The following is a 10277-nucleotide window of genomic DNA, read 5'->3' on the forward strand; positions in this document are numbered from 1 at the left end:
AAGACTAGTCTGGCAGCTGCGAAAATTTGCAGTTGCTGCTTGTAAACTTGGGCGGATTATACGGAATTCCGGGCCGCCAGTATCCAGAAAGTTCTCATCACCTTGATAAACGAAGCAGTCAACAACGTCAACATTTTGACCTGCAACAGAGACAGGTGAGAAGTTATCCAAAAAGCCAATGAAGGACTGGGTCTTTGTGTTGACCCAAGGATTTCTAAGAGCAAGTGGAAGAGAGCGTTCTTTAAGACATTCGGAGACCCAGCAAGAATAACGGTGTCATCAGCAAAATCTAGATCTGTAATCCCAAAGAGTGCATGACAGCTCAATCCATCCACCATTCAGCCAAACGTCCAATCGATGGAGGCACTGAACAGAGTCGGAGCCAAGATGCAAGCCTGGTGTAACCCTGATTTAACTGGCAAAAAGTCAGATGTTCATCCCCAATCTGAACAACAACAACAACAACAATAGACAAATAATTCTCTCCAAGACTCGCAACATTGTCCATGCTTCGAAAAGAATATCAAGCTAGAGAATTTGAAAGTGAACACTAGCGACATCTACTGCACCATGTTAGTGGTGGCACATGTGACTAAAAATCTGCTTCGAGTGAAAAGATCTTGTTCGTCAAAACACCTCCGGCCGCTCTTCTTTTTACCACGCGTTTTCCTCTCAATCTCCTTCTTCCCTCTCTTCCTCATCTTACTCCCCTTTCATACAGAGCCTCCACGTAGTCACCTGACCTGCTAAAAATATCAGCCAAATCTTCCTCAAATTACAACGTATTATCAAAGTCGTCGTTGTTTTGTTGTCTATGACAGCGAAGCACGATCTGGTGTTGAATATTGTTGCTGTTGCCGTTCCCGTGGCTCATAGTGTTATCGCTGTTGAAAATGATGTTGCTGCTGTTGTTATCGATACTGTTCTTGTTTATGTTTCTCGTATCGTTGTTGCCATGGGTGTTGATGTTATTGTTTTTGATGTCATTTATGGCTGTTAGTGATATTTATGTTGATGTTGTTGCTGACGTAGATGGCATCGTCGTCGTTAGCGTCGTCACCGTCGTTGTTTCCGATCTAATATTGCACAACTCTATTAAAGAGATGTTTGGCTGGTGGTGGACGGAGGTGCTTCTCAGGCTGTAAAATAGACTTAATTGTTCACTGATAAAGCAAGTGACTTACTAGCGCTCTGCATTCAGTACGATCGATGAATAACTAATCTCTCTCTCTCTCTTTCATACACACAAACACACACACACACGCACTGTTAGTCCTACAAACATATACAGACTGAAACACTGATAGTCTCATACACCACAAACAAGCACACACATATACACATAGGTGCAGGCGTGGTTGTGTGATAAGAAGCTTACTTCCCAACCACATGGTTCTGGGTTCAGTCCCACCGACAGCAAAGGGCGATCTGGTGTTGAACAATGTTGTTATTGTTGCTGTTCCTGTGGCTCATAGTGTTATTGCTGAAGATTATGTTGCTGCTGCTGTTATTGATACTGATCTTGTTGATGTTGCTCTGGGTTCAATCCCACTGCATGGCACCTCGGTTAAGTGTCTTCTACTATAGCCACGGGCCAGCCAATTTCTTGTGAGTGGATATGGTAAACGGAAACACCTATCGTACACATATATATATATATTTATGTATGTATGTATGTGTGTGTGTGTGTGTATGTATGTTTGTCTATGTATGTGTATGTATGTTTGCCTATGTGAGTGTGCATGTATGTGTATATATGTGTGTATCTTTGTGTGTGTTTCCTTGTGTCTGTTCTTAACCACTGCTTCACAACCGGCGTTGGAGTATTTATATCTCCCTTAGCGGTTCGGCAAAAGGGTTCGATGTTATAAATACCAGGTTTAAAAAGTATATAAGTACCAGAGTCGACTGAAAGTTCTTCAAGGCTGCCCCATCATGGCCGCAGTCTAGTGAGTGAGACAAGTAAAAGGTGCACGTACATCTCTGTCTAAATACAATGAGATTGATGAGATTATCAGGCCCTCAATACATAAAAGCAAAATTAATAACAATAAGTGTTTCAAATATGAGCGGAAAACGAAATAATTCATTGGGGAAAGGATTAGCAGATTACATCGATCCCAACGCATGCATAGTAGTTTATTTTATCAATCTCGAAAGGATGTTAGTCAATGTTAGCGTTGGAGGGACTTGAACTCGGAACGTAAAGACAGAAGAAATGCCGCTACGTATTTTGCTCAGCGTGCTAACAACCCTGCCACCTTAAAGGAAGATAGGTAAAGTTGACCTTGGCAGAATATGAACCCTGACATTTTGTTCGGCATGCTAACAGTTTTGGCCTTTCGCTGCTTTAATAATGATAATAATGATAATAATAATCATTTCTATTTTAGGCACAAGGCCTGAAATATGGGGGAGGGGGATACTCGTTTATATCGACACCAGTACTTAACTGGTACTTATTTTACCGACGCCGAAAGGATGAAAGGCAAAGTCGACCTCGGTGGAATTTGAACTTAGAACGTAGCGACGGGCGAATTATCGCGAAGCTTTTCGTCCTACGTGCTAACGATTCTGTCGCCTTACCTCCTTAAAGGCAGAGGCAAAGTTGAGCTTGGCAGGATTTGAACTCAGGAATTTTGACCGGCATGGTAACATTTCTGCCGATTCGCTGCCTTAATAATAATAGTAATGATGATGATGATAATGATGATGTCGATAATGATGATAATAATAATCATAAAACATTTTCTTTATCTTTATTATGTATTTATATATTTATCTTCATTGCTTTTATCATTAAATTAAAACTGTGATTTCGCACATGCGCATACAAAGTAAAAATACTATGGATGTAAAAAATCGCACACAAGTATGCGTATCTGTGTATAGATATGTATGTAAGTATAACAGACACGAAATCACACACAAACTGTGCCCATATTAATGTGTGTGTGTGTGTTCAAAGAGAAACACACATATATAGACCTTATGTTGTGTGTAGAAATGGATTAGATCCAAAAAACTTCATATTCGCTAATGGTGTTCCGATAGATGATATCAGTGTTATGGCCGATGTAATGGTGGCTTTGAGCACGGCACTTAATTGTAATTGCTTAGTCTACCAAGCTGTAAAAATTGGTAATATTTTCGACGTAGATTTGAGTTCCGATAGACTTACTAGCGCCTGATCCAGGCTGCAATATGTCAGTGTGCGGCTTATCACGGCTGCGAAGCATGAGATCAGTTAAACATTCGACAAGGCTTCAGTTGAAGGGGTTAGGTTTGGGGTGTTTTGCACCCTGCATTGCGAGTTTGTAACTAGAAATATGTATGTATGTACAAGTGTGTTTATGCGTATGTGTGCATGCGTGTATTGATTTGAGTGTATGTATGCAGAAATACGAACGTGTTTTTATGCATGTGTGAGTGTGTGTGTGTATATATATATATATATATGTTTATAGGTGCAGGCTTGGTTGTGTGGTAAGAAGCTTGCTTTTTAACCACTTTATTCCGGGTTCAGTCCCACTGCATGGCACCTTGGCCAAGTGTTTTCTACTATAACCTCGGGCCGACCAAAGCCTTGTGAGAGTTTTTGGTAGACGGAAACTAGAAGCACGTCGTGTGCGTGTGTGTGTAAATATATATATGTATATATATATATATATATATATATATATATATATATATATATATATATATATATAATTATTTATTTGTGTTTCTTCCCCTGCCATCGCTTGACAACCGACGCTAGTGTGTTTTTGTCCCCGTATTTTAGCGGATCGGCCAAAGAAACCGATAGAATATGTACTAGGTTTACAAAGAATAAGTCCAGGGGTCGATTTGATCGACTAAAGAAAGGCGGTGCTCTAGCATGGCCGCAATTAAATGACTAAAACAAGTAGTGTATGTATGTATGTATTTCTTTTCCGAGACTGTAAAGAAAATGGCCTTATTCACTTCGACATTCTTCATGCAACCTTTCATCCTTGAAATTTTAAGAATATCTTCGGATATTTATTGCTCTGGACGTTGTAATTATCCGAAGCATAATCATTATGATGCTGTACCCCCTCTCCAAGAATTATTTGGTATTTTTCTCTGTCGGTATGTTTTCTTCGCAGAATTCATGCCTGTCTCTAACCAAAACAAGGTATGTCTTTCGTTTGAGTCAAGGTCGTTTCAAAGCTTTGTATATATATGTGGGTTTATGTATGGATACAGTGTGGACCAAAGATCACGTAGAAAATAAATTCAATATGCTCCAGAATTGTCGCAAACATGCTTCAGTTTTTTCTAAAATTGAATAAAATATATAAAATAATGATGAATAGACACATAATTGTACATGATGAACAAAACGAATAAATAATAATAATAATAATAATAATGAATTATAATTTATGTTTTGACAGACGTTCTCTAGAACAATACTTCGTACAAAACCAAATATATGGCACCTAGTCATAACACCAACTTGAACTTAGTCTCTGGATTCAACTTGTACAAATACAAAGTAAAAGCTAAACATAATAATAATAATAATAATAATTTTCCCGGCGTGCTAACGATTTTGCCACCTCGCCTCTCTACTGATGATAACCTGATTCAGTTTCTGGTTTTGGTAAAGGCTTCACTTCATATTGATAGATATGTAAGCCATGGTCACATATTTATCAATATTTTCCAGGCATCGATTATAATAGATGGAATCTTAGCAAGGTGTCGTGACTTTAGTTGCTATGAAACAGGGACGGAATCTTAAAATTTAGACACAAAATTAGCAGACTTGCTGGTTTTGATTCGCTGTCAAAATAACGGCTTTTTTGATAAGCAGCTGATTGGGAGAGCGTTCACGAATATCTTTTTTTACACCAAGAGCACAGCTGAAAGAGACGCTTAAGTTATGTCCATTGAATAATCTCTCCACACAGAGGCAGGGTGCTCATGTAAGATTATTCGTGAGTGCTCACTAGATGGAAGACACAAATCTGAGGCCACAGCCTATGAAGTAGAGGTAATGCCCAACAATAATAACAGCAACAACGAAATGATTCACGCACATAGAAACATTTTAGAGCAACGGAGAGCTCCTTCAAGGCCAGGTTAAATAACCACAAGTCCTCTTTCAGAATCTACGAGAAGTGCAATATTACATTAGCCAGCTATATATGGCGAGTGAAAGAAGAGGGAACGCCAAACAGAATTAACTGGAAGTTGCAGTATCAACCTGAGTCTTAGCTCAACAGAAGCAGACGGTGCAAATTATGATTGGCCAAGAGGAATGCATTTCGTTCAGGCAGAGGTAACTCTCAGAATGGGGTGTTTTCGCCCCCCCCCCCAACTAACCGAGACTATTTACCTCCGTTTGTAAAAAGGCTAAATGCTTCCGACCAGTAGGACCGATGTGTTGCTTATATTTCCAAGTGCAATAATGGTAACTTTTTGACCGATTATATACTACTCGACTGCATAATATATATATATATATAATATATAATCACACACACATAAAATGCTTAGCAATGCATAAGACCATGCGTGTGCATACACACACACACACACACACACACACACACACACACACACACACACACACACACACACACACACACATAGTTCAGGAGTATACGTATGCATATATGTAAAATACACACACACACACACATATATATATACCTATGTATGCAGTTATGAATAAAAACATTCGTATATACATACATATAGTTGTGTATCTGACAATTTAGTGTATATATAAAATTTCTTGTATTATAGACATAATTCACCGTAATATTTCGTGTGTCGTACATGACAGAGCTATAGATTTTCCCAAATGCATATTACGGGTGGTCCTCTCGTTATAAGAGGGATATTAATTTGTTTCAACTGTAAGATACCATAAATATTAAATATGTTTGTAAAAGAGTAAATATATATGGCTTTCTCTTTCTTATCTGTGTATATTTCCATGCATGTATTCATGTCTATATACACACGCACATAAATATATATACGTGCGCGTATTAATATATTTATGCATATATATGTGTGTGTGTGTGTGTGTGTGTGTGTGTGTGTGTGTGTGTGTGTGTGTGTGTGTGTGTGCATATGTATCCATATAAACGTATTTGCATATTATTATAGATGCATGCTGACAAATATATGCTCATACATGCAAATATGTCTGTGTTACACACATATATACACACACAGTTATGTTTATAGGTCATAAATTTAAAAGTCATATGCGTAATACATACATACATATGTACATACGTACATGTGTGTATATACATGTGCGTCTCGGCTTATGTGCACATCTCTATATATATATATATATATATATATATATATATATATATATATATATATATATATATATAGACTCACACATATGTATGTGGTGTGTGTGTATGTGTATCTGCGGAGAGAGAAGGAGAGAGAAGAGCGGCAGACAGACAAGGGGATTAAGAAAGATGACTGTTTATCAGATTATTGTGTAGACGTTATTTTCCTAGGTCCGTTTTCTGAAATGTCACTATGTACCGAACTTTGCAACCGTCAGCTAGGATCGAAACTGATACTCCTCTGCGATGTGAACCCAATACCCAAACTGATAAGATCGAGATCATCTGATAACTGATAACATTGGCGTCAATTAGTTGTCGGCTGTTAACACTTGTGCGATTTAATATCAATCGTGGATGTGAGCGTATGTTTAGACATGTGTGTGTGTGTGTGTGTGTGTGTGCATATGTATGTACTTACGTAGGGGTAGTAACGTAGCTGTCTTAGTAAGCAGTCAAATACGCTCATACAGACACGCATACGTACACACACACATGCACACCTATATAGGGACACGTATGGACACAAATAAGATATGTGTGTATAGGTGTGTGGTTGTGCGAGTTTGTGTGTGTGTGTGTGTGTGTGTATGTATTTATATATTGTGCATGTGAATGCATGTGTATGTATACGAGTATGCGTGTGTGTAAACGTACCTATACATCTATGTGTGTGAACGCACAAACACGCACATAGACCCGTACCAAAGTCATGTTAACAGAATTATTCGACCGACCAATGTTAGCTACGATTCTTTGTGGTGATTGGTCCGTCTTCTGCACACTGTGTTCAAATAATACTACGGTTACTTTTCTATTTCATGCTTACGGGGTCGATAAAGACAAAAACTAGCAATGCTCTCTCTTTTTCTTAGTCTGTCTATTTGTCTGTCTGTCTGTCTCCATCTCTCTCCCTCCCGCGTATCCTTGATATTCTATTGGGCTTCTAAAACCGTTAGCGAAAGCGTACAAAATGCTGATACCAAGATCGTTTTCAATAGTAAGTAATGTATATATTTCAGCCTTGAAGAAATTTTAATCGAATGAATTGGCCCCAGTAATTTCTCTTTTTAATACTTGAACTGTTCTATCGTTCTTTATTGCTGAACTGCTAAGTGACGTGGACATAAAGACACCAACACCGGTTGTCAGTTGTTGGAGTAGGGGACGAACAGAGACAAAGACAAACGTATTTATGTATGTATACACGACGGGATTCTTCCAGTTTCTGTCTACCAGATCCACTCACAAGTCTTTGGTTGGCCCGAGGCTATAGTAAAAGACACTTGCCCAAGGTGATGCGCAGTGCGCGACTGAACCCTGAATCTTGTGGTTGGGAAGCAAACTTGTTACCACACAACCTATATATGATTATATGCATATATATATATATATATGTAATAGTGTATGAAATATACACAGAGAAAACCACCATGTGGATTTCTTACATGTAAAAATGGCTGTCAAAACCCAAAACCACGAAAAGGCATTCTTACATTAAAGCACGTTGTTTGTACGTGAGCAAGACATTCGAGTGAATAAAAATTTCAGGTAACCTTATACCCATGACTTTCACCATTAATGACCGTATAAATCACTCAGTAAGTTAATTGACTGATTAATTAGTCATCCGTAGCTCACCAGTAAGGTCGCTGCAAAATGTATAAATATGAGACTATATATAGGGTGTCCATAAGTAATCCTTACCACTTCTACAACATATTGTATCAATTAAATTGCGAGCGAAGGCACCTAGCTTAGTGGATAGGGTATTCGGCTCACGATCAGAAAGTCCTGGGTTCCATTCCAAGCGACGTGTTGTGTCCATGAGCAAGTCACTTTATTTCCCGTTGTTCCAGTTCACTTAGCTGGCAAAAATGAGTTGTACCGCCGAGGTCGACTTTGCCTTTCATCTTTCGGCGTCAATAAAATAAGTACCAGTTGAGCAATGGGGTCGACGTAATCGACTTGCTCCACCCCCAAATTCCAAGCCTCGTACCTACAGCAGAACAGAACGTGTGTGTGTGTGTGTGTGTGTGTGTGTGTGTGTGTGTGTGTGTGTGTGTGTACACACTCGTATATGAATGTAACGTATTTAAATATGCACATGTAAATATATGACTGTATGTTTGAGTCTCTCTCTCTCTCTCTCTCTCTCTCTCTCTCTCTCTCTCTCTCTCTCTCTCTCTCTCTCTCTATATGTGTGTGTATGTATATATATATACACACACACACACACACACACAAATACATACATACGCACGTGTTGGCACACACACACACACAACACATTCGCGTACGCACACGAAAGCATGGATAATATATTTAGAGAAAAAAAATTAGCGCTGTGGACCAGAGGATAGAGAAAGAGGACACACCCAGTCAACAAAGATATAACAAGACTTATGAATAAAACACTGCAAAACAACAACAATATCAATATCGACACCATCACCACCACCACCAACAACAACAGGATCATTAATTTGGTAATTAGGGAACTAATCAACAACTACAATGATGCAGTATCCTAAATAATACGGTGCACTGCGCAAACGTGAGGGTAGGAGGGAGTGGTGAGACGGGTGGTGGTGGGGAGGTTGGCATCGAATATATATATATATATATATATATATATATATATATATATATAAACAAGTAAAAAGCTAATGGAAAAAGAAAGAGAGAGAAAAAAAAAATGGAAATTTCTGAGAAAGAGTCTGGGTATTAAACGTGGTATTTATATGAACTATATCTACATATAGATACTTCGAACTAACATAGGCGCGCACACAAACACACACTCGCATTATCAGGAAAGAATACTGTATGCGTATATATATATACATACATGTGTATGATGTGTGTGTATTTCTGAGTTTATACTTTCAACTGTTTCTGCTATACACACACGCCTGAACACGTGTGCAGACACTCACGCACACATATATGCCTATGTATGTATATATATATATATATATATATATATATATATATATATATATATCCATAGAAATGTATATGCATATGTATATACATAATATATATCCATATATATAAATATATATATATATATATATATATATATATATATATACACATAACCATATATATGCTTACATATATACAAGTATATCTATACACACTCACGTGTATGCACACATACACACATATATGCATATGCCTATATATATATGTATATATATATATATATATATCCATAGAAATGGGTATGCATATGTATATACATAATATATATCCATATATATATATATATATATATACACATAACCATATATATGCTTACATATATACAAGTATATCTATACACACTCACGTGTATGCACACATATATGCATATGCCTATATATATATATATATATATACACACACACATATATATTTGTTTTATGCCTATATATATATATGTGTGTGTGTGTGTGTGTGTGTGTGTGTAATATATATATATATATATATATATATATATATATATATAAATGTCTATATATTATTGAACCATTTACTACGTTTACCCTATTGTATATGCGAATATACAAATATGCGAACATACATAAATCCGGACACGCACATATACACGCCCAATTGTTGTTTGGGCCATCTGTTTTTACCAGATGATAAGAGATGTATTTGTATTCCAGTTAACAGCGAAACAAGCCGAATGAATGATGTTGTTATTATTGCTGTGGTTGTTGGATGTGGTGGTCGTATTGAAGTAGGTGTTGGTAGTAGTTGTGGTGACTCGGATTAAGTCTGTACTGTTTGTACTCTTGTTGTTTGGTGACTGTGGTAGTGTTGGTTGAGAAAAATGCGATAGTTGAATGTAATTGTAGTGTTGGTGATAATATTAGTATTGCTTATGTTTGTTGTGCTGTTGATAGTTGCTTATGCATGTTGTTTGTTGGT

Source organism: Octopus bimaculoides, chromosome 26, assembly GCF_046866305.1.
Source record: "Octopus bimaculoides isolate indiv1 chromosome 26, ASM4686630v1, whole genome shotgun sequence".
Taxonomy (NCBI): Eukaryota; Metazoa; Mollusca; class Cephalopoda; order Octopoda; family Octopodidae; genus Octopus; species Octopus bimaculoides.